This window comes from Eubalaena glacialis, chromosome 10, assembly GCF_028564815.1.
Source record: "Eubalaena glacialis isolate mEubGla1 chromosome 10, mEubGla1.1.hap2.+ XY, whole genome shotgun sequence".
Taxonomy (NCBI): Eukaryota; Metazoa; Chordata; class Mammalia; order Artiodactyla; family Balaenidae; genus Eubalaena; species Eubalaena glacialis.
In genome coordinates this window covers 78,715,391-78,742,312 of record NC_083725.1, presented here as the reverse complement: position 1 = coordinate 78,742,312, position 26,922 = coordinate 78,715,391, and the positions used below count along the sequence as shown (strand labels likewise).

Genomic DNA, 26,922 nt, shown 5'->3' with positions numbered 1-26,922 from the left:
CAGTGGGTATGTGAGTTGGGGGCTCAGGAGAAAGGTCCCAAAAGGTCGTCAGTGTGCAGATGACCACCAGGACGTGGCAAGTGGGTCCTCCACCCCTTGCCCCAGCTCCAGACAGACAGCCAGTGTTACCTCCCTCAGGGCTCTGGCCTCTGCCCTGTGGCTCCTCCTGCCTGGCACACTCTGCCTGGACTTCTGCAGCGTGGACTCCTCCTCACCTCTAAAGATTTGCTCAAAGTCATCTCTTGTGTGCTGGGTCCCCAGGAGAGGCCACTCGGACCTCTTCTCCCATGGCACCCTATGACATGCCTGGGTGACAGCACAGCTCGTGTGTCATACTGTCTATCTGCACCTTTCCCCCTGTGAGCTCTTGCAGTCAGTGGCTGTGAGTCGATTCCTCTCCATATCCCACCTCCTCGCATGAGGCCTGGGCACGGCGAACATTGGCTAAATGAATGGAGTTCTCCTCTCTGCAGAGAGATGCAGAAGAATTTATACACAAGCAACTGACTCACGCTGCAGCTGCTGTCTGCAGCCGAGACAGGGCAAGAAAGGAAGGCGCTGTCACGGAGGCACCAGCAAAGCTCAGTGGGCCGTACCCTTCCTTTGAGGAGTTTCTCAACCACATAAAGGAGCTTCAAGCCATCCGGGAGTCGAGAATCTCAGGGTGCTGGAGGTGTGATGAGCACTGCACCTAGGGAAGGTGTTTCCGCTGCAGAAACACTGGCAAATCCCCAACCAAAGCACTCAGGGTCGGAGACAGAGGGAAGGAAACTGACCTTGTTCCCATGGACTCCCGTCGTCCAGACAGTGAGCCTGGAAGCGGGTCCTACTTGCCTTGCTTTACAGATGCAGACAACAAGTGTCAGAGAGGTTAGTGGATGTGCCCAAGGTCACAGACCTGGGAGGTACAGGAGCCAGCCACACTCAGGTCTTCCTGAGACCAAGGCCTGCATCCCTTCCAGTACATGCCACAGTCCTGCTCCATCACAGGAGCTCCTACGGCAGCGAGCAGGATGGTGAGGGAGCACCTGAGCCCCAGATCACACTGAGGAAATGCAGCTCTGGAGAGGGCATGAGGTTTACCCACTGTTACTGGGGAGTCACCAGCAGGATGAAGCTGGAACGTCAGTCTCTGGCTCGAAGGCCAGGCCCTTGGAACTCTGCGCCCACACCCTGTCATTTATTCCTTAAAGGCCTTTGCCCTGATCCCAGGATCCCCAGCCAGCAGCTACCAGTTTGGAGCATCCCCAAAGGAGAACCTTCTTTCTATAGCAGGAAAATGAGAGACGACTCACATTTATAAAGTGTCTATTCTGCACTGAACATCTGAGAGGCACCTTTCAAATCTTCATTCACGTATTTCTCAAAATGCCTGTATGAGAGAGTCATTATCACTATTTTGTAGAAAAGGATACTGAGGCTCAGAGACATAAGGTCAACAGTCAGAGGTTCACACTGCTAGTAGTAAAAGCGAGGGGGCCGGGATTTGAACCCGCTCTACCTGACTCCAGATCCCTGTTTTCACTAGAACAGATGACCCCTGCTTGGATCTAATGAAGCTGACGGCATCCTGGAAGGATAAGTGGTCTGGGCATCAAATCTATCTGCAGGCTCACAAGTGAGGCTACTGCTAAGGAGCTTTGGCCAATACAGGGTAACCTGTTGGCAAGAGCCAGACACACGGTCAGAGAGACAGAAAAGAGGTCTCTGGAGAAGACGAAATTCAAAATTTTACACACAGTTAGTAGGCAGTAAGCTGACCATCTCCTGAGACCTGTCCTTTTTAAGGAGGAGATATAGTCAGCAGTTCTCAACCACCTGTGATCAGTTAAGGCCCCTGCTTAAGAATTCACAGATCCCTCCCAAAGGCTAAGGAAATATTCGAGAACATGACTGTAAATGTTAGCACTGCTAGGAGAAAGCTGTGGACAAAAATGAACGCAGGAAGTCTGGGAATGTCACTTTCCTTTCCTTTCTCCACCCCCAGTTCAGTAAAGGAAACGTCTATGGTGTCCTATAGGCAAAAAGCTACCACTCAGCCTCACAGGGCTCTGACTCCGCCGTATCTGGAGTCAGAACACCTGGTCCAGTGCACTGACCCCGACCATCTGTGTGACACTCACTAAGTCAAACCTTTGACCCTAAGTGTTTCCAGATATAAATGAGGGGAGAGGGGAGTGCCTGCTTCACAGGGAGGTCATATGGATGCTATGAGAAAATACACGTGGGAAGAGCCTGTCAATGTAAAACGGCTTCATATGTAAGGAGGGGATGCTGGGAATCCTCGGGTACTTCACCACATCACCTGCTCTCTCCCCCTCCCCAAGGCCTGGCACTCCCATTTAAATGCTGACCCGACCTCTGTCCTGAGGGCTCAGCCCTTGGAAGGAAAGACAAGGCAGCCTTGGCGGACCAGTGGAAAAGGAAGCCGTGATTTGGCTGTTATTCTTCCAAAGGCTCCCTGGCACAACTGAAATCCTCACATAAGTATTTAATAATTAAATTGGTAACAACAGTTGGGGAACATTTTTGTCACCTTGCAGGATGATAACCATCACCAAAATCAAGGTATGAAAATCATTTAATTAAATCTATAGCTATATATTTCGAATGCTTTTCTAAGACAAATGTGTCATTTTGATGGCATATTTGTGAGTTTTTAAAGTTTACTTTTCTCATGCATGGTTAAGCAAAAACTAGATTATTGGAGCCATAATTGGATACTCTTAAAAGGAGCATGAATTGGTACAGCCTTTTTGGAGGGCGATTAGGCAATATTGATTCAAATTTTAAATGGCAAACTACTTAGGCCAAAAGTCCCACTTTCAGGTGTCTATGAGCAGAAAAATTTGATGCAAAAGTTCACAGGTCGGTGTAACAATTTCCACAGCAGCAGTGGTTGCAATGGCAAAAATCAGCAACAACCTGGGTGTCTACCAATACACGGATGATTAAATAAGCTTAAAATGCACCCATACCATGGAGTACAACTGTTACACATAATAAGGTACATTTATCTGTACATATGGACTTGAAAAGAAAACCATAATAATTGACAGCTTAAAAAAAAAAAGGAAAACTGCAGAACTATAGGCATAGAGAGAGTCCATTTCTACAAAAGAAATGAACGTTTTATTTCATACAAAACGTGTATGTTGGGCATGAGGGCAAAGGAGGCAGGGGTTAAGGGGATACAAGCAAATGAAAAAGTCCAGGACTATACCCACCAAAAAGTGCCAATCTCGGGGGAAGGTTGGGAGTGGGGAGGCGGGTGTCACAGAAGACTTTCTTCCTTTATGTTAACGTACTTCTTCAGGGCTGTCTAAATTTGTTACAAGTGTATACTCTCTCATGATGGCAAAAAAATTTTTAAAGCTCATAGGATAATAGTAATTTAAAAAATTGCTTTCAAGGACTCCCCTAAAGTAAACCCTGTGGGGCTCACCACCACCCCCTCCTGCATATGGCCCCCAGTTCTGTGCATGCTCACAGGCTGGAAGGGGGTATGGGCTTGCCTGAGAAAAGCCTACAAATGGGGATGGTCTCCAGTGTTAAGAATCCCAAACTCCTCTTTCAATAAGGATTCTGCCAATTACAACTATTTCAATGAGATGGCTAATAAAAACGACTAAGTATCTTCAATTGTTCAAATTTACATCATAAATTACTGAATTAAAGCAGGTCACTTGTGTTCAACCTCCCTTAAATAGAAGCAATCAAAATTTATATCCTGCCTTATCCAGCATTTTACATTGACTTATAAGTCTTGCTGAAGACTCCTTCAAAATTATTAATGAGGAAAATGCACAGGGAGGAGAGAAGGTGATTCTACTAAACCCAAAAGAGCCTAAATAAAACACTATAGCTACTTGGCTTATAAAAATGAAAACTTAGCAAGTGAAATAATCTTCTTCTCTATGGTCAAAGCTGCCAGTAAAAATAATTCTAAACTGATGCACGGTGTCTAAGAAATGTTGGTTACATTTAGCACAGACTACAAACTCAGTTACCTACAGGCCATGTACAGGAGCAGGGTCTTGGGCAGGGCCGGGCAACTGGAGAAACAAGTCCCCATAAGAGGGACCGCCATGCTTCGTCACCGCCATGAGGGTCCAGCACTGCTAGACTTTCGGATTTTTGTAAAGATCTGGAAATCCAGATTTCTAGATAATATCTACCAACTTTTAAATGTTACCCACTAACTTAAAGGTTTTAAAACATTGTGAGCACTTAACAAAATACATCTGCAGGCCAGATGCAGCCAATAAGTAGAGAATTTTCAACCTCTGCCTGAAAGTATCTACATTTTAAATTTTTGTTCGATTTCATTTTTGGAAGGATGGGAGGAGACAATGAAATGGTATGGGATGGAGATAAACACAAGAGAGGCAAGCAGTTGATGTTAAGAAAATATTTCTAACATACTTGAGAGAACAGTGGTATTTGTCTACATCAAATGCTGAATAAATTGCTTACATTTCTTCAGCTATATTAGGTACAAAACTCTGAGAGTGAGAATTTCTCGAGCAAATTCTCAGGAATTTGTCCTAAGCAAATGCCCACAATTTACTGTCAATGGACTTACGAGAACTTACTATACCACTATGTATTAAATGTTTATCATAAGAAATTTAAAATAATATGAGCAGCCACAGAACTGATCCTCTGTGCCAGGGGCTCTTCAGATATTGGGCACCTGGGATCACCAATGTGGGTCACACAGCCTCTGGGCAAGATTCCAATTAAGGCCTGTCTGACAAATCTCCCTCCAAAACAAAAACCAAAAACAGTAAAGAACTTAGACTCAACATCATAAAATTGTCCTCAGTCATTTTTTTCAAAGCCAAAACAACAAAAGAGTTATCTGTGCTAATAATACCTGCACGCAATTTGCAATTCACAAAGTGCTTTTCCCACACACCCATCTCATTTACTGCTCACAGCCTTTAACTGTGCATTTTAGACTTTGTATGTTGTCCAAAGTCTTCTTACAATTATTGACAATGCTACTTTTCAAAAACAACAGTAAAATGATAACAAATATTTGGCATTTTCTACACAGCGTGTACAGTGCTAAGCATGTTTTCATTTCACCCTCACAAGAACCTCACAGAGGTGATTACTATGATCATCATCCTGTTATACAGGTGAGAAAACTGAGGCTTAGAGAGCGTGGGTGATCTGTCTTAAGCCCCACCACTAGCAGGCGCAGAGCTGACACTGTGAAGCAGGTCTGCTTCCAGGGCCCGAGACCAGTGTGCTGGGTGTCCCAGAGGCTGTAAGCTGATCTCAGTTTGTTTCCAGCAAATGTAAGGAAGCCGGAAGCCGTGGCTAACGTCCCCCTGCTCCCCACGCCCGCTCCTGCCCACTTTCCCCACTTGGTCAGAAGCCGCTTTTAATTTTTATTTTTCCCACTCAAAACCAGTGTGAATCTCTCAGAGCTCAGCCAGCCGGGCCCTGGAAGCCTGGTGAGGTGCCCCTGGGGGACCGGGCTTCCCTGCTGCCAGCTTGGGCAGTGTAGCCTGGCGCCCCGCCAGCCTGCCAAGGTCTAGATGGGGCTTTCACATCACTGCTGTCTGAATGGGGTCTGGGAAGGGGGTCCTGATAGTCACAACAACCCTATGAAATGGTCGCAGAGGTACCAAAGTGGGGATGGGGAAAAGGGGAGGTGCCTTCAGCTAGAGAGAGGAGGAAAGATCTATTTAGCCAACAGCTCTGGAATATCTATTATTCAGAGCCCTACATTAGACCCCTGAGAGAAGGAGGCATGGTCTCTAATGTGCACAAGGATAAATTATGCAAGTAAAAACATCGAGCAAGAAACACACACCCCCCCATACACACTCACCAGCACAGGTACACCCCACACACTCGGAACCATGGTGCAGCTGCTCTTAGGGTAGTAACTTCGGTCCTCTTACCCCTCTGTGGCCCCCTCAGCCCTGACTACACAAGACACTGCCCGGCCACAGAGGCCACACCAGGGATGGTCCCGAGCAGCTGCAGAAGGACAAGGAGGACAGGAACACGGGTCAGGATGGCCCACTGTGGTCAGAGCCATCCCGAGCGTGTGCAGGTCCAGAGGAGCAGAGGACGGGTGAGGGCTCTGTCCTGGGGGAAGAAAGGGGTCTACTTCCTTATACAAGGATGAGGATGGCTTCACAAGGTGGAGGAAAGACAAAGGGACAGACCCAGCTAGGGACAGGTGCTTCCTTCGCACCACTGGCTCTGACATGGAAACAGGAGGGGAGGGTGCAGGCTAAACTGTGGGGACCGCCCAGGGAGTTCATGTTCACAGCCCAGACTCTTGTGATGCAAGGGGCAAGGAGATCCGGCGGGTGAGCGGCTGTCTAGGCAGGCAGGCTGTCGGTCACTCTGCCTTGAGTGCCTGCCTAGAGGTCAGGCTCCTGCCGTCCTGGGGCTTACCAGGCTGCCCAGTGGGAGAATGAACATTCATTCATCTATAACCACACAAACAAATGTAAAATGGCCTCTGGGGTGAGTGCTGAAATGAGTGGGAGGATGGGCTGCTGAATGCCTGGCAGAGGGGCCTGCAGAGTAGAGAAGAATGGGTAGCAGCACAGACCCAGTCAGGCGCCTGGGGACAAACCCTGCTTGCATGCCCACAACTGATCCGGGCCTCAGTTTCCTTGAAAGGTAACTTTGGGGTAATAATGATAACCCTAACCTCAGCCAACACCTACTGAGGCCCTAATACTAAGTGGTTACCCACCAAGCACTTTGACAATGTCTGCCCCATTGTGAGCAATCAATAAGCAGTATAAAGTGATAACAGTAATGGTGATGATAAGACCTAGGTTTCTTATCAAGGAGGTCAGGGAAGGCTTCCCAAGAAGAAGCAGATCAGCTGATATCTGAAGGCTGAATGGGCATGAACCAGGCAAACCAGAAGGAAAATGCATTCCATGCTGAGGGAAGAGCTTCTGGAAAGTCCCTGAAAGGGAAAGCAGCATCATCATCAGTATTTCCAGGCAAGGAAAGCAGCCCCAAGTGCCCGCTGGAGCACACTGGTCAGTAGGACATGTCTGTGTTGAAAATGGCTTCTTCTTCAAGGAAGCCTTCCCAGATTACTGTGAACCCACAAAGAAAACCTGCATTCTCCGCACAATTTCCCAGTTCTGTGGCAGAACCAGGAAGTGAAGGAGAGGCAACAGCATCAAGCTGAAAGCCCCACATGAAAACATGAGAGGGTACCGGCTAGCACCTAGGTGCATCGCAGCAGCTCCCGTGGTGAATACAGACACAGACCTGGCATCCCTGGGCTCAGAGCCTCTTCCTATTTGCTACTCCTCAGTATTCACTGAGGACTTTACAAGGTTCCAAATGAAGATAAAGATGCCATTGGGCACCTCCACAAAAGACCACCAGCTATCCTCATCCCGCAGCCAGAAAAGCACTCTCAGCTGGACTGCGAAAGGGAAAAGCTGTCAGTGGTTAGCAAGAATCATTATTTTGGCTAATTTAGGAAATTTGGGATTTATCCAGGAAGCTGGGTGGACCTCACTCCTCAGCATTCCTTGATGGACTATTTTTCATTTTGCATTGCTTTACTATCCCATCAACAACGGGAGTTAAAAATAAAAAAGTCAGAGGCAAAGAATATAGAGAAGTTATATTCCCGAGGCCTCAGTAGGCTGAGAGATGCAATAGGCAACCACAAACCCAGGCCCACGACAACCTATCCTGCCATCAAAACTGAGAAGCAAGGAGGCCCCACCCAACTCAATAGCCAATGAACCTCCAGTTTCAAATACATTTGATCACGTTATAAAATCTGTTGTTTGGCTGCACAAACAGACTTTGCATCCTCACTCTTTCAACAAACACTTCCTGAACCAGGTACATAGTGCTGGCACCGAGAACCCAGAGATTGTGTGTGTGTGTGGCAGGGGGGGGTGGGGGGGGGTGGGTGTGTATTCCCCACCCTTAAGGAGCTCAGTTTACTGAGCATAACAGATAGTAAATCAACAGTTACGCCAATAAATGTTTTGGGAGAGAGAGTAATGCAGGGTGTTCTGGAAGCCAGGAGGAAGGTCATCTCCAGGTCACAGAGAAGTGCAGGGTGGGGAAGGAAGGTGTTCAGAAAAGCAGAAACCTGACCTGAGTTAGCGAAATGGGGAGCAGGGGGTGGGTCATTCCCAGGAAAGGGCCCAGTTCTGGCAAAGGCACCAAGAGGTGATGGCTGTTGAAAGGCCGGGCTGAGTGAGGTGAGAATACGGGTTAGGGAAAAAGTGAAATAGGGAAGGTGGCCAAAGGCCAGTTATGAAAAGACTGCAGGCCCGCTGAGGGGGTTTAAGTTCTATTCTATAAGCAATGAGGAGCCCCTGGAGAAGTTTAAGCAGGAGAAAGCCATGATAGATGTGTGAGTTAGAAACATCATGCTGCTAGGAAGTGGAGGTGGACTGAAGGAGGACAAAAGTGTGCCCAGGGAGACCAACGAAGAGGCTGTTGAAACAATCCAAATGAGGAGTCCTAAACGAAGGGGTGGGCAGGGAGTGACAAATCAGAAGATGGGCTCTTCCAGAAAAGGTAACCAATGGAAGACGACAGTTGAGGGAAAGGACAAAGCCAAGGGTGACTCCTGTAGTCGACGTGACTGAGGGGGTGTAGTCCCACCCCAGGCAGGCACCACAGGGAGACAGACACACTGGGTACCAGGCGAGGGCTGAGTTGGAGGTGCCCACAGGATAGGAGCTAGGAAGGAGGACTGGGCAGAGGTTCTGGGCTGGATCTGCAGATCTGGGTGACTTCAGGAGAGAGGTGAACAGTGGATGAGCTCACCGGGGAAGAATACTGGGACTGACCAGAAAGGGATCAAGCAAAACCTTATTAAGCTAAAGACAGAGAAAAGAGAACCGGCACAGCAGGCTGCGGAGTCGAGGTCTACGGAGTTGGAGGAGAACCAGGGGATGGCAGGCCAGACAGGAGGGTGAGCAGAGGAGAGGGGCCGGGAGGGGAGCGCTCAGCCCTGCCAGAGGCAGGAGGCTGCTCTGGCCCCAGGAGGGAGCTCTCGCTGGGGGGAGCAGTTAGCTGGGTGTTAGCCACCACAGCCAAGCAAAAGAATTAAAACAGAGTGGACAGCTTAGACGACATATCTGCAGTCACCCCAAAGTGCATTATTATGACTTTTGTCAGAGGATTATCCTGCCTGCCTGACCTCAGACTGCACATCTCACCTGTCTATTCTGTTTGTCTCCCCTGCTAGCTCGTCTGCCTCATGAGGACAGCACCTGTCCTGTGTCACCTCCAAAATTGCAGTGCCGACGGCAGTGCCTGGCACATAGAGGTGAAGCTCCTTGTCCCAAGTTGCCTGCCTCACTAGAAACAACGAATATTCAATCAGCACATGCTACACGCCTGACACCAGGCTGGATGCTGGGGGTACGGTGGGAGACAAGTCAACGCAGGACCCTGCCCTCGGACCTTGAAGTTGGAGCAGAGAGAGATGCAAGTATTTAAACAAAAAGTAGATTATAACTGCCTTAGAGCTAGGACTGGAATCTGCCTGTCATGCCTTCTAGTGAGATTTCCTTTCCAAGCCCAAGGCTGCCACCTTCTCCAACTAAATGAAAATTTCAGCAGGGGAAACAATGTTTGAAGTTTGGCCTTAGTCTCCCCCAGGGATCCCATACTTCTTCCACACTTTTAATAGACTCCTAAGAAGCAGAAATACCCACCATAGGCTCTGAATATTTAACCTTAAGAACTCATTCTGTCTCCAGTCCTTCTATGTAAGTTAGAGGAGAAATTCCAGACTCAGGTGGGAGAAAACAGAAAGTGGCATAAACTAAGGGGTCAGATAGGTCTGGGTTCAAATCCCTTGTAACCTCAGGCAACCTCTTGTGATTTAATTTCCTTATTGCTGAAGTGGGAACACTAATTCCTCTTTCACAGGTTGTTGCAAAGATGAAATAAAATGATACCTACAGAGTACTCAGCACTATGCCTGGGACATAGTGAGACTTCACTAAACGGAGGCTCCAAACCAGTTCCACCTGTTGCTTTTATGACTCCATCTCTAACTGCTATATTTGCAAAAACCGAGCCAAAGACTACTCAGAATTCAAACCAAAGAACATACACTCGAAATGCTCGGAACATAAATTGCTATCTAGTTGAGTGACTTGAGGAATTATCGCAAATTCCCATACTTGGGCAGACTCTGCAGTAAGGAGTTTCATTTCCATTTCTTGCTCTACCCTATTTTCTCCTCCAATTCAGGCAAATGCAACTATTTCCCCGACAGATCACATCTTGTCTCATGGCAAGGGTCCAAACATGCGCTGGATTCCGTTGGTGCAAGTTATGACAGAGCTCAGAACACCACACCTCAAAGAAAGCATAAGAACACAATCACAAGCCCAAGGTACACACAAACTCCCAAACATACTTGGCTCCAGAGAAGGACAAGAGAACCGGTCATGGCATGCTTTGCTTGCCTCAAAGCTAAAGAAAAGGTTATTTTGGCATGCAGATGCTGAAATCTTTGTGTCTCCGTTCTTTTACCATCCAAACTCTCCATAAGTGGTCACTTTTACTAATGTATCTGATTCTTTATCCGTCATTTATGATGGACCCTGTGCAACCTGGCTTCCTCCCCCCTTCCCCCCCCCACATCTCATTCTCAAGGCCAGCTGTAGCCACCTTGTCACCAATTCAGCAGCCTTCCCTCAGGTCCCTTCTCTGTGGTCTCTGCTGCCCCATCCTCTTCCCTTCCTGGGACTCTCTCCTTCAGCCCTCTGCTCATCACGGGGAGAACTTACTAATCCTATGGCTTCTGTTCTACATCTCTAGACCTACCCTTCCCAGCCCAGGCTTCAGCCCTGCATTTCTTTTCTTTTTTTAAAGATTTTTTTTGATGTGGACCATTTTTTAAATAAATAAATAAATAAATAAATTTATTTATTTACTTACTTATTTTTGGCTGCGCTGGGTCTTCGTTGCTGCGCACGGGCTTTCTCTAGTTGTGGTGAGCGGGGGCTACTCATCACAGTGGCTTCTCTTGTTGCGGAGCACAGGCTCTAGGCGCGCGAGCTTCAGTAGTTGTGGCTCGTGGGCTCTAGAGCACAGGCTCAGTAGTTGTGGCACACGGGCTCAGTTGCTCCGCGGCATGTGGGATCTTCCCAGACCAGGGATCGAACCCATGTCCCCAGCATTGGCAGGCGGATTCTTAACTACGGTGCCCCCAGGGAAGTCCCGATGTGGACAATTTTTAAAGTCTTTATTGAATTTGTTACAATATTGCTTCTGTTTTATGTTTTGGTTTTTTGGCCACAAGGCATGTGGGATCTTAGCTCCTCAAACAGGGATCGAACCCGCACCCCCTGCATTGGAAGGTGAAGTCTTAACTACTGGACTGCCTGGGAAGTCCCCAGCCCTGCATTTCTAATTGTCTACTAGACATATCCTGTGGATGAATCAGTACCATCTCAAATTCAGTGTATCAAAAACTGGACGCATCAACTACCCTTCTCCATCCCCAATAGCCACACTTCTGTCAATGTTACCACTGTGAACTATCAAGTTTAAACTTTCATCTTCTTTGGCTCCTGTCTTTAAAGTCTAAGAAGACCATAAATCCTACCATTCTTCCTTTGCAAATATCTCTCCTATTGGACCTTTTCTCCATTTTGAGCACTGTTAACCACATGACCTCACACCTGGATTGCTGCTGCTGCTGCTGCCTTGGAACAGGACCCATGCTTCCTGTCCAGCTGTCAGATGAATGCTCCTAACATGTTACTTCGGCCATTTCACTTCTTTGCCCCAAATAACTTCAATGGCTTCCCACTGCCTTCAGGACAAAGTCCAAGTGCCTTAGGCCAGCATTCAGGGTCTAGAAAAGGAGTGGGCAAACTATAGCCCACAGGCCAAATCCGGCCCACGACCTGTTTCTGTAAATAAAGCTTTTTTGGAACATGGCCACACTGTCATATACATATTATCTATGGCTGCTTTCCCACTATAATGGCAGAGTTGAGTAGCTATGACAGAGACCATATGGCCTAGGAAGCCAAAAATATTTACCATCTGATCCTTTACAGAAAAAGTTTGCTGACCCTGGTCTAGAATAGAATAATCAACCACCAGCAGATCCTGCAGAAGTTCCTACTCACCACTCCTTTGGATGAAGTTTCTGTTCCTGTGGGTCTTCTGCTGAGCCCACTTTCTTTACATCTTACTCCCACCTTCTCAAGCCTGAAAAGCTTATTTCACTCCCCCCCGGACTTGTCCATCCTTCAAAACACAGCCAAAGCTGCACCTCTCTGTGAGGCCAGCTGTGTCCATCCCCTGCACCCCTGGGTGTTTCTCCTCTGGCTTCTCTCTCTGCATCTACCGCAGAAACCTACAGTGGGATCCACTTCTCCTGTGGATCTTTTCCACCTATACTGTAGGCTTCTCTAGGGTCCAGGCTTGGTACCCTTCACAGAGCAGTACCAGTGATAACTACCTTGCCCTTCATTCCAAATACCAATCCTTGACAGCATAATTCAGTAAGAAGGCATCAAACAAACTTACCAATGAAGGCCTAGCATTCCACATTTGAAAAGTTAAGCTTGGGTCCAAAAGCATGCACTCTAGCCAGCACCACCTAAAAGCCAATGAAATAAGAGTTTAACTTTAAAAGAGAATATTTACATGTTTTCTTTAAATTTACAACCCCAATAAGTTTTGATTTACTGTCCTCCCAGGATGTCCATCTCTGCTTCTCTGCCTAGAAAATACTGCTCATCCTTCAAATCCACTGGACAGCCTTTCCCTGGAAGCCATCCCAGTGTCCCAGGCAGGCCAGGCACCCTCCTCTCGGCTCCCATGGAACCCTGGTGAGACATTTATGGTAACATGTGGTACAATGTAGCATAATTTCTTATTTGGGAATGAGGGTCCCTAGACTGTAGGCTTATCAAGAGAAGCGATCTGAGAAATTCACCCCTTCCCTTCCCTCCAGTGCCTAGAATACTACAGGCATTTAGACAATCCTCAATAAATATTTGTAAAATGGGTAGAAAAATAACCTACTCAATTCATGAACACATGCCCAGGCATCTAAAATTCTGCTAGGCCACAATTTTCATCAGAGAAATGCATGCTTCAATCCCACTGCTTTTAATAGGCAACGGGTTTAACAGGAAGGATTAATGAGATTAAGCTTCTAAATGCACATCTCTGGAATGACACTCCCCTGGGCAGAAACCTTTAGAGGCTCCCAGAACCTAAGAAGGCAAGCCCAACTCCACCGCCAGGCTGCCAGGCCTGCACCAGCTGGCTCAGCCTGAGTCTGCAGCCTCAGCTCCTGTGATCTCCCCCAGTGGACGCTTCAATCTAGACAGATAGGACTGGTGGCCAGATCCTTCTCTCAGCCTTCCTTCCAGCTGGATGTCTTCCTCCCCTTCTCTCCACATTATCTCCTTCTACTGAAATGAGTTCCATTTCAACATCATATTCCAGACCAAGGTCATGGTGGGGCTCAATAAGATTTTCTTTCCTTTCTGATTTTGTGTGTGTGTGCGTATGTGGTGGTAAAACACACATAACAAAATTTACAAGCTTAGCCATTTTTAAGTGTGCAGTTCAGTGGTATTACATACATTCACATTGTTGTGCAACTGCTACCATTCATCTCCAGAACTTTTTTTTCATCTGCAAAACTGAAACTTTATACCCCTTAAACAACAACTCTACCTTCTCCCTTCCTCTCAGTCCATGGCACTCAAAAAGTTTTTGTGGAATGAATGAATGAATCATTGAACGAACGAAGACATGAATTAATCTGACCTCAACCCTCTCCACAAAAGCCAGAAGTACTGTCTCTTTCTGCTGGGCTCCCACGATACTATCTTTACATCTTTCTCAGACTTGTTTCAATCAATCTTAAATGACCTTTTTTTGCACACTTGTATTCTCCTTCAAGGCGGGAACTATGACTTACTTGAAAGGCTAAGCTTGGGTCCAAAAGCATGCATTTAGCTTCTCCTCCATGTTGTTAGATCCAATGGGCAAGTCTGAGTCCTCCTCTTACAGCTTTTGCTACCAGTGAATCATGCCCTCTTGTTTGACTACTCTCTTCACTTGGCTTCCAAGCTAGCACTCTGGGTTTTCCATCTGCCTCACTGGCTGTTCTTTCCCTTTGCTGGTTCTTCCTCATCTCCCCACCTCTTAATGTAAGAGTGCCCCAGGGCTCGGTCCTAGTTCTCCTCTCTTCTCTGTATTCCTTCAATCGCCCCCTGGGTGATCTCACCTAGTCTCATATCACCTACAGGCTGAGGATGCCCAGATTTCTCTCCAAGTGCGGACCTCACCTCTGGACTCCTGGCTAATATATCCTACTGCCTGTTTCAGGTAAGATGTCAAGTGGACAGGAGGTCTGTGTGAGATGTGTTCCCTGTCTCAAACTTGACACGTCTCACACAGACCCCTGATCTTCCCCCAGACCTGCTCCTCCCAGAATCTTACCCATCTCAGTTTAAGGCCATGGTCTTCCAGTTGCCCAGGCCAAAGATTTGCAGTCATTCTCGTCTTGTCTCGTCTCTTTCTCTCTTACTCTCTATCCAATCCTCTGGTTTTTACCTTCAAAATATATTCAGAATGTGACCATTTCTCACCTCCTCCACCATTACCATCCTAGATTATTGCAATAGCCTCCTAATTGGTGTCCTTGCTTTCCCTGCTTCTATTTTTGGTGTCACTCCCACTTCCACCCATAGCCTATTCTCAATACAGGAGGGAATCTGTTACAGCATAAGTCAGATTATGTCATTTCTTTGCTTAAAATTCTTGCAAGCCTTCCCAGCAAGGACAATGCCAAAGGGATAAATGTTTCCAGAGCAGACCTGCAGGCCCCGGGGCAGCGATGGGGGAGGCAGGGCCTTCAGGCCTGCGTCCTCCTCCCAACTATCTATTTCTCTACTGGCAGTCCTGACACACCTCCTATTATCTGATTCCTTAAAGAAAGGAAACTTTTTAAAGGGAGAAAAGTAGAATCAATCAGCTTCCCTTTCCAGTTAGGACACCACAAGAAGCCAGTAACACCCACATTTCTTAAGAAGCAGTAAGAAAGATATGTCGAGTCTGCCACCACTTAATAACTAGTTTCCAAAGAGAAAGCTAGCCTCTCAGGGAACAGTTGGTGCTGGTGGTGAGTCCTCCTGAAGCCCCCCCTGCACCCTCCAGCTGGTCACCACGCCCTATTTGCCTAATTGTCTCCAGACTCTGTCCCCCTCCTCAACCCCCCTGATGCTGTGGCTGGAGGGTGAAGTCCAAATGAAATAAGAATCCAAGGACTTGAATTAGCTCAGGTCTCATCTGTTCTCCCCAGAACTACAGCAGCAGCCTCTCTACCAGTCTCCCCAGCTCTACTCATTTACTTATTTCCAACTACAACTTTACACAGTGATAATTTTAAGAAAACCTAAATTTGATCAAGTCCCCTGCTTTAAAACTCGCCAAAGAGTTCCTACATTGCCATACTATAAATTCTTCAAAAGATATTATACAGTGAACCATAGTAAATATTCTTTTCTATCTTCCGTAGATGCTTTTCTTCTGCCTTCTTCCTTAAAAGTCCTTGCTTGGGAGTCCCCTGGTGGCCTAGTGGTTAGGATTCCGAGCTTTCACTGCCATGGCCCGGGATCAATCCCTGGTCGGGGAACTGAGATCCTGCAAGCCGTGCAGTGTGGCCAAAAAAAAAAAGCCTGGCTTGATCTAATGGGGGTGAGTAAACCATCCAGCTCAGATTAGAGTAGTCTACTCCCTGCAACAGTGATAGGTCAAAAAGGACAAGCACACCACCCAAGCTGGGCCAACCATAGCCTTTCTCTAGGATTAATATATGGATGCAGAGAAAGGGGTTCTCCCTTCACTGGAATTGCTAAGTGGGGGCTGTGACAGCAGTGGTGCCCCCCAGGGAGGGTGGCCTGTGTGCAGTAGGAAAGATTGATGTCAACACACAAAGAATGGAAGGCGCCAGATGGACCACCAGCAGCATCAACTCCCATTCCAGAACCTCTTGCTTCTGTGAACTCCTAAGCACCCTTCCCAGTTCTGGAACCAATAACTACCCACTTATGCCTCAGCTAGCTGGAGTCCCAACAGGCCCACCATGACGCTTCCTGTATCTGTGCCTTTCCCCACAATGTTTCCTCTGCCCAGAACATGTGCTCCTTGGGTTTTACACAGCAGCCAGGCTTACTCTGCGGAGCCGGCCCTGAAGGGAAGCACAGTTAGTCCAATCTTCCAGTCATGCTCTGAAAGGCCTAGAATATACCTACTCTGTTACACTTACACCACTCCCCTAGCTCCCCAATCTCCTAGCTAGTTGCCCAAGCTAGAAACCTCAGACTCACCTGGTCCTCGGACTTCCTTGTGGCCCGCATGGACTCTCCCTTCTTCCTTTCTGCCCCACGTCTGCTGTCGCAGTCCAGAAACGCATCCTCACCTCCCTGGGCCCAGGCACCAGCCTCCGGGTCTCTCTGCCACTCCCCCTCCCCATCCCTCCACACGGCTGCAGAGTTGAACCTCCAACATCCCTCCTGCCACCTACAGAGTCAAACCCCTGGTGTGAAGGCCCTTCACACACCGGCTTCAACCCAATCCTCTAATTTCTCCCAACCACTTCCACTTCCAGGAGGAGGCAGTAGACACACCTTTCCCTCTTCCACCTGCTGTGCACAACAAAAACCCCTGCACGTGATATGTAAAACAAACAAGAGAGGACTCTGAAAGGCAGAGTGAAGAAGGCAGACCAGTGAGGGGCCTCAGGCCCGGAGGAAGGACACCATGGTGAGTGGCCTGCATTTTCTTTTTGCCTCGCTTGTAACGGAAGAACCTGGAGATGCCAACAAGCACAGACAAAAAAGGCTCCAACAAAAGCTTGTTGCCTCGAGCAAGACAGACAACTTTTAGGTAATAACTGCCCTATATCAGCCAAACACCACAGAAAACCCCATGGTCCCACCCACACCCATACAACGAAGTGCAAATGACATGTGCAAAAAATATCTACAGCTAACCATACACTTAATGGTGAAAGACTGAATGCTGCCCCCCAAGATTAGGAACAGGCAATGCTGCCCACTCTTACCACTCTTACTCAGCAAAGAGCCAGCAAAAGAGGCAACAAAAGGAAATAAAACAAACAGATTGGAAAGGAAGAAATCATCTATATTTGTAGATTATGTGATTGTCTAGATAGAAAATCCTGTGGAATATACAAAAAAAAAAAAGCCTACAACTACTTAGTGAGTTTATCTAGGATGTAGAATACAAAATAAAAATAAAAAATCAATTGTTTTTCTGTATACTAGCAATGAACATGTAGACACTGAAATTAAAAATACAGTACCATTCACAATCACTAAAAAAAAAAAAAGAAAGAAAATGAAAGAAACACTCAGGTATAAACATAATTTCTTCCAGCAAATCACTGTACGATCTAGCCACATGGGTCTACTCTGCCAGGAGGGCAGGAACAGTGTATTTGTTTCCCTCTCCAATGAAACCAAAATACCCAGCCAGTGCCCAGCACCTAGCAGGCATGCAATATTTGCTGCCACAGCTCATACCCTGCTCTGTTTAAGATAGACTTTCTTCCCCTTATGCTCCTAATGGGAGCACCATTTACTAAAAAAATTCCATCTCTCATTTCTGCCTTGGCGGGTCATGATTGCCAAGGAAGAACCAGGAAAACTGCTTCCGCTTCCACTCCCAAACACACTTATATTCTTACATTACACACAGCATGGATTGGAAGTGGCCTCTGCAGGTATCTCTTGGTTACCCAGGGGGACACTGGGCCCCCTCCACATCAGTCCAAGGGGCCCCAAGCCTCAGTCCAAAGATCCCAGGCAATGATGTGAGACCACTGCCAAAGTTGTTCCATCCAGGCTCTGTGCTGGAAGGAGCTACAGATGTCCTCCCTCTGTCTGAAAGCTCAGTTGTGGAAAAGAACTGCCCATCTGTGCTAAAGAAAGTACTGTGGAGGAGAAGAGGTTATGCGAGATACATCAGGGCCCAGAAGGCATCCAGATATCTTTTTTCAAAAACTTTCCCCCTCTTTTTACTTCTGCGGGTAGAAAGTGAGTCTAATAGTCATTAAGCAAAAGCCAAAAATCTCAGAACTATCCCGATTCCTTTCTTTCTGTCACACCCCACCACCAATCCCGCAGCAAAACCTGTTGTTCCACTTTCAGAATAGATCTCAAATCCAACCACTTCTCCGCACCTCCACCATCACCACCACTCGGGACCTGGCTGCTCTCACCACTCACTGGATAACAAACGGCAACAGACTCGACTTCTCTCCCTGAGTCCTCCCTCAACACAGTAGTCAGAGGGAGCCTTTCATGATGCAACTCAGATCAGTCACTCACAATGCAACCAAGCCCTGACAATGACCTCAATGGCCTGGCCCCCTTCACTTCCCTGCCTCCACTTTCCACCATGTCCTCGTCTTCTCCTCACCCCACTACAGCCACCTCAGCCACCTTTACTTGCTGTTCCCATGCCTAATGCTCTATCCCAGTTAAACCCACGACTCACTTCTTCACCTCATTCACCACTATACTGTGAGTTCACCAAAACCCTTTTTTTTTTACCTTGTGAGCACATGGCTGGACTACATTTCCCAGCCCTCCTTGCAGTTAAGAGTACACATGTGACTGAGTTCTGGGTGGGAGGGATGCATGCTTCTTCCAGACTGGCCCATAATAACCTCCCCGCAAAGTCCTCTCTCTTTTTCCTCACCCTCCAGCTGAATGGAAAGGAATCTGAGGGCCTTGAAGAGGGCAGAGCCACAAGATAGTAGAAGTGTGGGTCCCTCAATAACCACCAGGAAGGATGCCTGCCTCACCAGGAGCAGCCACATTGGAACTTTTCTATATGAGAAATAAAAGTTTTCTTGGGTTGATATGCTGAGATTTGGGGGGCTGTTTGCTATTCAGCCTAACAATTTGGTCTCCTTCTCAATGAGGTCTTCTTTGATTGCTCTATTTAAAATGCTCCCAACGCTTCTTAGCTGACTGCCTTGCTTTCTTTTTCTCCATAGTCCTTACTACCATATAGCGTACTGTATATTTTATTTATTGTTTTTTTCTCTACCTCCCCAAATTTGAATGTAAGCTGAAGGCAGGAACTTTTGCTTTTTTTTGGTGTATCCCCTGGGTCTAGAACAGTGCTTGGAATGTTGTAGACAATCATGTGTTGTTGAATGAATGAATAAATGAATGAATGAATGGACAACATGGGCTCCAAAGTCAGAAAGGCCTGGGTGGAGGCCCACTCTGCCATTTACTACCTGTGTGACCTGGGGCAAGTTACTCTCCCTCTGTAAGACTCATTTCCTTCAACTGTAAAATGGGGGGAACAGTACCTTCTTTATAGGGACTGGGAATAATTAAGATCATGAACATAAATCTTTTAGTATAGTGCCTGGAAACAGCTCAGGCTCCATACATGCTAATTACCAGCATTGTCAACTCAAGGCCAGGGGACAAGACTGGGTGTCAGGTGCTTGCAAAGTCACTGGTAGGGCCACCTATCAGAGAGGAAGAAACTGAATGGATTATTTACATGCGCAAACTCTTCTAGGAGAAATCGTAGCAAACACCTAGGTAGTGAAATTCAAGAGCTGCCTAAAAGTTCTCAGTAACTTGCAAACGATCAGAAAAACATGACAACTGGTGTCAGGGGTGATGAAAAGTCTGCAGAAAAGCACTGCTCTGGAGAGAGCACCACCCCAATGGTGAGAGATCACTTTGTGCCTTTTAGGAAACAATTTTCAGAGCAAAGCTCCAGAAAAGAGAGGCCTCTTGCATCATGAGGACAAGGTAATAAGGCTATAAAAATGGAACTCAAATAAACCACACACAGAGCCTACATGGGCCCAATTTTCCAGGAAAAACAGTGATCGCTACAGCATTCAGATGAGGCAGTCACACTTGTGCCTGAGCATAGCAAATAGCTTTCAGAAATCATTAGGCTGCAGAAAAGCCACTGAGTTTGCCAAATTAGCGGTGCCAGCTCTCACCTGCCCTTCTCTGTCATGCTCTCGTCTTTCTATTGACAAGAGGACACAGACAATCATACCCAATGTCTGCACCTGCTTCACCATCTTCAAAATACAGAGCATCCTGGAGTGAGCAGCACTGCACAGTCAGGAGAGCCCAGGCTGCAGCCCTTCGTGTCTGCAGCCTGACCGCCCCCTCTCCCAGGCCCTCTCAGCTTTCGCTGGCTCAGACCTGCTCTCAGATCTCACCTTCTGGAACTCTCTGCAGTGCTGGGCCTTGTTGACAAACCCCCTTTTTGAAACTCCTTCTTCCTGTGGCCCCTCACAGCTCTCACCAAACTCCCCCATACCCACCACTGCGATCCCTCTCATCTCCGTCTCTGGTCCCTCTTCCACCTCTGCACCTCTAAACATTGGTACCCCAAGCCTCTACGATATGATGTCTACCCACCTTTCTGGTTCTAGTGCCTGTTCTTCCCCTATATTGGAGGCAGGACAGCTTGGTGGTTAGAAGCAGATATTCTGGAGCCAGACCAACTGGGTTTGATCTTAGCTGTACAGCACTATGGTCTTGGACAGATAATAAATTGTTTTATGTCTATTTCTTCAACTGTAAAATGGAGACAATTATAAAAGACCTCACTTGGGTCACTGCAGGGATAAAATGAACTAATATAGATAAAGGTCTTAGAACCATGCCTCGCACCTGATACACTCCATAATGTGCTAGGTATGACCACTATTACATGAGCCCATTGTTTCAGCCAAACCCCAAACATACACCATGTCCTTGCACCTCTACTTCCTCTACTCAGGCCTTTCACTTTTGCTGGGAATGTCTATCTCAGCCAGTCCTTAAGGTGCTGACAAAAGCAACCACTCTTTAACACCCCAGTTGTCCAATGAGATGGAATACCTCCCTTCTCTAACAGGGTGGGGCTGACTTCTCCCAGGGCCCTCTTCTTAATCTCCCTTGAATAATCATTAATTTTAGACGTGTCTTACCTTCCCACTCCCAGTTCATGAACTCCTCAGAAACAGTGGTGCATTGGGTTTTTTCTTCCCAAATTTTTATCCCCTGTAACCTTATACACTGTAAAGACTCAGTCAACATTTGCTGGGTTAAGCTGAAATGCAAAGCCTAGAGCCTGGGTCTACATAACAATCTGCAGAGACTAAAACAACAACAGATCAGCAGGACAGGGGAAGCCTCCCCCATCACCCCAAAGCCAACACAGATTTCAGGTTTAAAAGAATACAGGGGGGACTTCCCTGGTGGCGCAGTGGTTAAGAATCCGCCTGCCAATGCAGGGGACGTGGGTTCGAGCCCTGGTCCGGAAAGATCCCACATGCCATGGAGCAACTAAGCCCGTGCGCCACAACTACTGAGCCTGTGCTCTAGAGCCCACGAGCCACAACTACTGAAGCCCGCATGCCTAGAGCCCGTGCTCCACAACAAGAGAAGCCACCACAATGAGAAGACTGCGCACTGCAACAAAGAGTAGCCCCAGCTCGCCGCAACTAGAGAAAGCCCACGCGCAGCAACGAAGACCCAACGCAGCCGAAAACAAACAAACAAAAAGAACACAGGGGACCAAGTCAGTCATATTTGCTTCTCAGTTTCATTCTAGCCATTTCCTAATGGCCAACAAAAAGCCAACCTTTTGGCAAGTTTGCAACCTGCTTCCACTTCTAAGAGTACTTCCCGACAGGCTCACTCTGTCTTAGGGAGATGTGTTTTCTTCCCTCAAAAATCCTATTTACTTTTTCTTGTTTTAGGCTACCTCTTAAAAACATCCTTAAGAAGAGATCATTGTTTATTTTATTTTGTTATTGTTTTAAATAAAGTGCCAAAGATATAGGGACACGTAATTCCTCAATTTGAGCAGGTAGATTACTCCTTAAGAGAATGTACTGGGCTCACCTCCACACTTAAGAACAAACAAGCCATGTATTACTTGTAAATACACAGCCTTTCACTTACATCTAATTTCACATTACTGTTAGGCTGCTTCTTCATTCATGGAAAACATGACAAAGACCTTCCTAGCATTTAAAGTAAAATTTGAATATATCCTCATTTTTCTTGGAAAAAAAAATTCTAATTCTCTATCTAATCTTGGGCTATTGCCATTAGCTAGATAAATGCCAAACTAATGAAATGATTCTGTAATACACAAAGATGGCTTAATGCAGCATTAGCTGAAAGAGCAAAAATTAGCAGTAATCTAAATGCCCCATAACAAGCTCACGTCTTATTGAGGGCATTCCTTTGATAGTTACGCAGCCATCTTAAAGAAGCATGCTGAAAACGAGGGAGCCAGGTGGAAAAAGGCTGAGGATATCATCTTAAGAAGAAAGGGGATGCAATGTGTAGGGATATGTGTTTGTGCCACTAAGGTTGCCCCAGCTGGGCAGATTAGGTCGCAGGTTTGAAGTAAGAAGCAAGGAAAATTAGGGGAAAGCTGAGAGAAAATCTCAGTAAACAGGGCCAGAGGGGCTGGTGGTAGGAAAATGAGAAGCCTGGGCATGGGGCAGGAACCCTGCTTAGGAGTACAGAACGGGAGATAGGAAAGGCACCCCAAAGCCAAGGTCATTTCAAGAATTCCATCCCAAAGCAGGGAAGGCGAATGGAGAAGAGAACCCTTCCATTGCAGAATGAATCAATCCCTGGGTGAGAAAACAATTTTCAAACCCCTAAGATACTTAAAGTCAAGCCTTGGCCTTTCCAGTGTTGCCACCAGGCTCCCACCGGAGGGCTCAGCCCTTCCTAAGCCTCTGAGACTAATCCTGCCCCAAGGCAGGAGGGATTTAAGGGGCTCTAGCCTAGAACACAGGGATTTAGCTTGTTTGCTGATAGCCTGGCAGATAAGGAAAGTGAGCCCCCCGTGAGAACAAGTATCATAGCCAAGGCCACACAGAGAGTTAGGGGCTGAGCTGACACTTGAATCTGAGTCTGCCAGTCTCTGGGTTTAAAGCTCTTCCGTAGAGCAACCTGATACAAGACTGACAGACAAGTCAGACTGGCCGTGCACAAAGTGTCGGCACCCAGCTGCTGACAGAGATGCAGTGGCTTATGAACAGGTGAACCAACCAGAGCAGGGCAGGAAGATCCCAGGGACCCCAGGACACCAACAGTTGCCCCCAAAGAGAAAAAGCCCCCTCTTGCACCCCAGTCCATGCCAAACCCCTGCCTCTAACCCCTCAGCCTCATGTACTTTGTGGGTTCAGATGAAGCTCACTGCCCCTGTGGGCGTCAATGTTGGTCCCTAAAGGCATGACCTCCGGCACTGCTGTGCCACCTGTGGGTTCCACAAGACAACTCCATCTCTGGACAGGAGAAAAAGACTCCAGAGCTCCTCCCCACATCTCCCGTCCCCTTTGATTCCTACCCATACCCCTACCAGAATCCCCACTCTAGACACCTCCTGCCAATACAAGAGGCCAAACTTCCGGTCTGGCATGTAAGGTCCTCCCTCAAGGGGCCCACACCACCTACCTAATCAGGCCTCTTAAGGCACCCACCGCCCTCCCCAGGTTGGCCAGGGGTGGCCCTCTCATCCCTTATGCCACCTCCAGAAGCCATGCCCTCCTCCCCTACCCCAAAGCCCCTAAGCGCCAGCTCAAGCTTTCTCTCATTTTCCCAGGCCTCCTCCAAACACACTGGTGTTGCTCACATTATCTCCACTGAATGACCCCAACCCTTTGTGGCCTAAGTAGCCAAAGGGCCAGGCTCTCAAATATGGAACAAGCAGGTCACCCAGACACTGCCATCCAAAGGACTATGCACAGGAGGCCCTCTTTTCCCCCAAATCTGCTCTAAATACACCATTAGAGATTCCATCATTTAAGTGGTTGTCAAACTCTCCCTTGATCCCCCTTGGGATGGGGTGCAAACATTAGGCAGTGATGCTGGAGCCAGGACAGCTAGTAAGGGTCCTGATGGATTCGAGAGCATCCCACCTACCACAGCTGCCTGCAGTGAGCACTTCCTGGGCTCCTACTACGTGCCAACCAGTGGGCACAGGGCACAAAGACACAAATCCAAATGCACCAGTCGTTGCAGGAATTCAAACTCAAACAGAAAAGAGTGAGATAAGCCTCTCTAATGCAGCGTGACAAATGTCACCCAGAGAGAGAAGGCACAGAGGGAAGAACAGCAAGGAGGAGAGGCAGCCAGGATTCAATTCAACAGAGAAGGGGCTGGGGAAGGGCTCAGAGAAAGCCGAACGTGAGCTGGTCCCTGAGGGGTCATCAACAACAACAAGAAGCAGAAGAGCCGCCAGCATGTACTGGGTGTCTGCTGAGCACTGCACTGAGCGCTTCGCTTGCTCTACTGCAAACTCATCCACTCATTCATTACGGACCCCTACTACCTGTCAGGCACTGTTTTAGGCACTCCGGATAGAGCAGTGAACAAAATAAACATGAGTTTCTGCCCTCAGAACTATTGAAAGAAGATAAGACAATAAATCAGATAAATAAGTAAAATGTATTATATGTTAGATGGCAATAAGCGCTAAGAGGAAAAATAAAGCAAGAAAGGGAGACAGGGAACGTGGGGGTGGGGCAGTGGGCTGGGTGGTACAACTTTAAACCGGGTGACATGAGAGAAAAGACCTGGAGAAGCTGCATGAACAAGCCATCCGGATATCTGGGGGAAGAGCATTCGAGGCAGAGGGGCAGCCAGTGGAAAGAGCTTGGACAGGAAGCACGCCTGGCGTGTCTGAAGAACAGCAAGGATTCCAGGGTGGCTGGAGTGAAGCGAGAGAGGGGCAGGCAGGGTCGGTGCAGACAGCCGCACAAGTTGTGCACTGCACAGCTCAGGAGGGCGCCACTCACATGCACCACGGTGCGCTATGCAGAACCCGGTCTGCTCAAATCCTCACCAGGCCCTGGGGTGGGAGATGAGGTCAGAGAAGTACTGGGAAGCCCTGTGGGCCAGGAGAAGGCTTTTCCTCTGAGACAAGAAGCCACTGTCAAGAGGGTTCTGAACTGGAGGCATGACCTGAGCTGACCCCCTCTGCACAGGATCACTGGGCAGACAGCACAGAGTAAGGAGGCAAGGCTGGAAGCAGAAGACTGCTTCGGAGGCTACTGCAATAATCACACTCAACTATGTATCGTATTATCCTCACAGTCCCATGAGGACGGTTCAATGATCACTCTTTCACAGATGAAGAGATTAGGCTCAAGAGAGATTTGGTAACTTGCCCAAGGTACTCAGCTAGGCATTGGCAGATCGGCCAGGATTGGGAAGCAGGGGATGAGAACATTCCAGGTGGAATGAATAGCATCAGTCATAGAACAGGAGGTTGGCAGGGCTTGCACACTTGGGGAAAATGGCAAGGGCAGTCAGCGAAGGCCTGTCTGTGCCCTGGCCACTCTCACACAGAAGCCTACTAGCAGTGTCCAAGCCAGCATTGCTCCCTGGACCAGAACCACCGCCTCCTAACCCATCTCCCTCTCCACGCTTGTCATCCCCACCTCAGTCCACAGGCAGCCAGAAGAGTCCTTAAAAAACATAGATCAGATATTATTTTCTTGCTCTCAACACTCCAGTGGCTTCCCTTCATGCCAGGTGACCAGTAGACCCTCAACTGATGTTGAGTGAATGGATGACTCCCTCATCCCTGCAGCCTCATACAGGTCATCCTGTCCCAAAACAGGGGGAAGGACCACCTCTTCCATCCCTCCTCAGCAGGTGTGACCAGTCAGACCAAGGCCAGGACACCATATTAACCAGTCAAAATACACGAGGAGAGAGGGCAGCATTCAGACAACCTTGGGGCAACTTTCGGATTAAACTTTTCAAAATAAAATTGCTTACTCCAGAGCAAACTGGACACACTTTACCACGTTGTGGCCAAGGAAAAGGAGGTCTGCAGATATGCTTGGGCTGGAAAGACTGTAACAGGTGCCTTGTCCCTCTGAGTCCCCAAAGCTCTGGACAGCACTCTCCGTGAGGACGACGTCTAAGAGCTGCATGAGCCGGACAGAGTCATAGGCACTAGGCAGCCAATGAAAGGCCTTCCTCACCGAGTCTGTGAATTTACGGGGTGGAGCCAATGACTGTATTCTTTTCTGGAGGCTGAATACAGTGAACCAAAGTTATCTCAGAAACTAGGGAAAACTATGAAATTAAGGCTGAAACAAAACTTTACCAAATGTGAGACGGCAACTATTTGGAACAAAAGGATTTATTTCCCAAGGATCACTACCACTCCCATGGTTTAAACCCAGGCCCTCCGAGGGTCAACTCCTTCCAAAGCCTTTGTTATAAGTAGAAGAAGATACATAAACATACACACATACACTTGCATGTATGTAGATATATTTTTACAGGAATGGTAACAACACCAAAAGAATGAAAATAGTAACAAGCTCTCCCCCACCCACCCACCCAAGAAAACCGAATTTAGTAACAGAGAGCCTCCCAAGCAGGCCCTGGTAGGAGTGTTAAATGATCACTGATAAATGACTTGTTCTCTGGTTAAACGGCACAGTTTGTGGGTGGGAGAGGGGTGGGGGGAGCTCTGGAAGCCAAGTGAGTCCCCAGACCCCTTCAGGAGGCAGATAACTTCAAGTTTTCCTGTACTGCATCAAACCGGTACGAGGCAAGCTTCAAAGGCTTTGCTCTTTGAGCAGAAAGATGGGAGGAGAAGGGTCAGAAAAGCAGTCATAATATCTGTAGAGGAAGGGGGCTGAGTCTCCATGGGGGTGAGGGGCCTCTTTGTCCTGGTTTTCAGAAAGAGGAGACACGGAGAGCAGGATGAATGGCTGAGTCCTAGTCTGACGGAGAAGTATAATATAAAAGAAGACTCAACAAGGAAGTTCAGGAAAATTACTTTTATTTGACCAACTCCAAGCTTCTCTGGGCAGTCAAAAGCCAAGCAGAT

At 47.6% G+C, this 26,922-nt stretch overlaps 1 protein-coding gene across 6 annotated transcripts in view; it reads right to left on the bottom strand.

Moving 5' to 3' along the window:
- BMAL1 (basic helix-loop-helix ARNT like 1) overlaps nt 1–26,922 on the bottom strand; it is a 106,571-nt gene that overhangs the window by 62,385 nt on the left and 17,264 nt on the right. For 3 of the 6 annotated variants that reach the window (XM_061203044.1, XM_061203041.1, XM_061203037.1), the window contains exon 2: nt 12,541–12,613. The exons of the other annotated variants lie outside the window; for them this stretch is intronic. The gene's annotated coding sequence lies outside the window, so the exon portion shown is untranslated. The remainder of the gene's footprint in view (nt 1–12,540; nt 12,614–26,922) is intronic. 6 annotated transcript variants of the gene reach the window in all.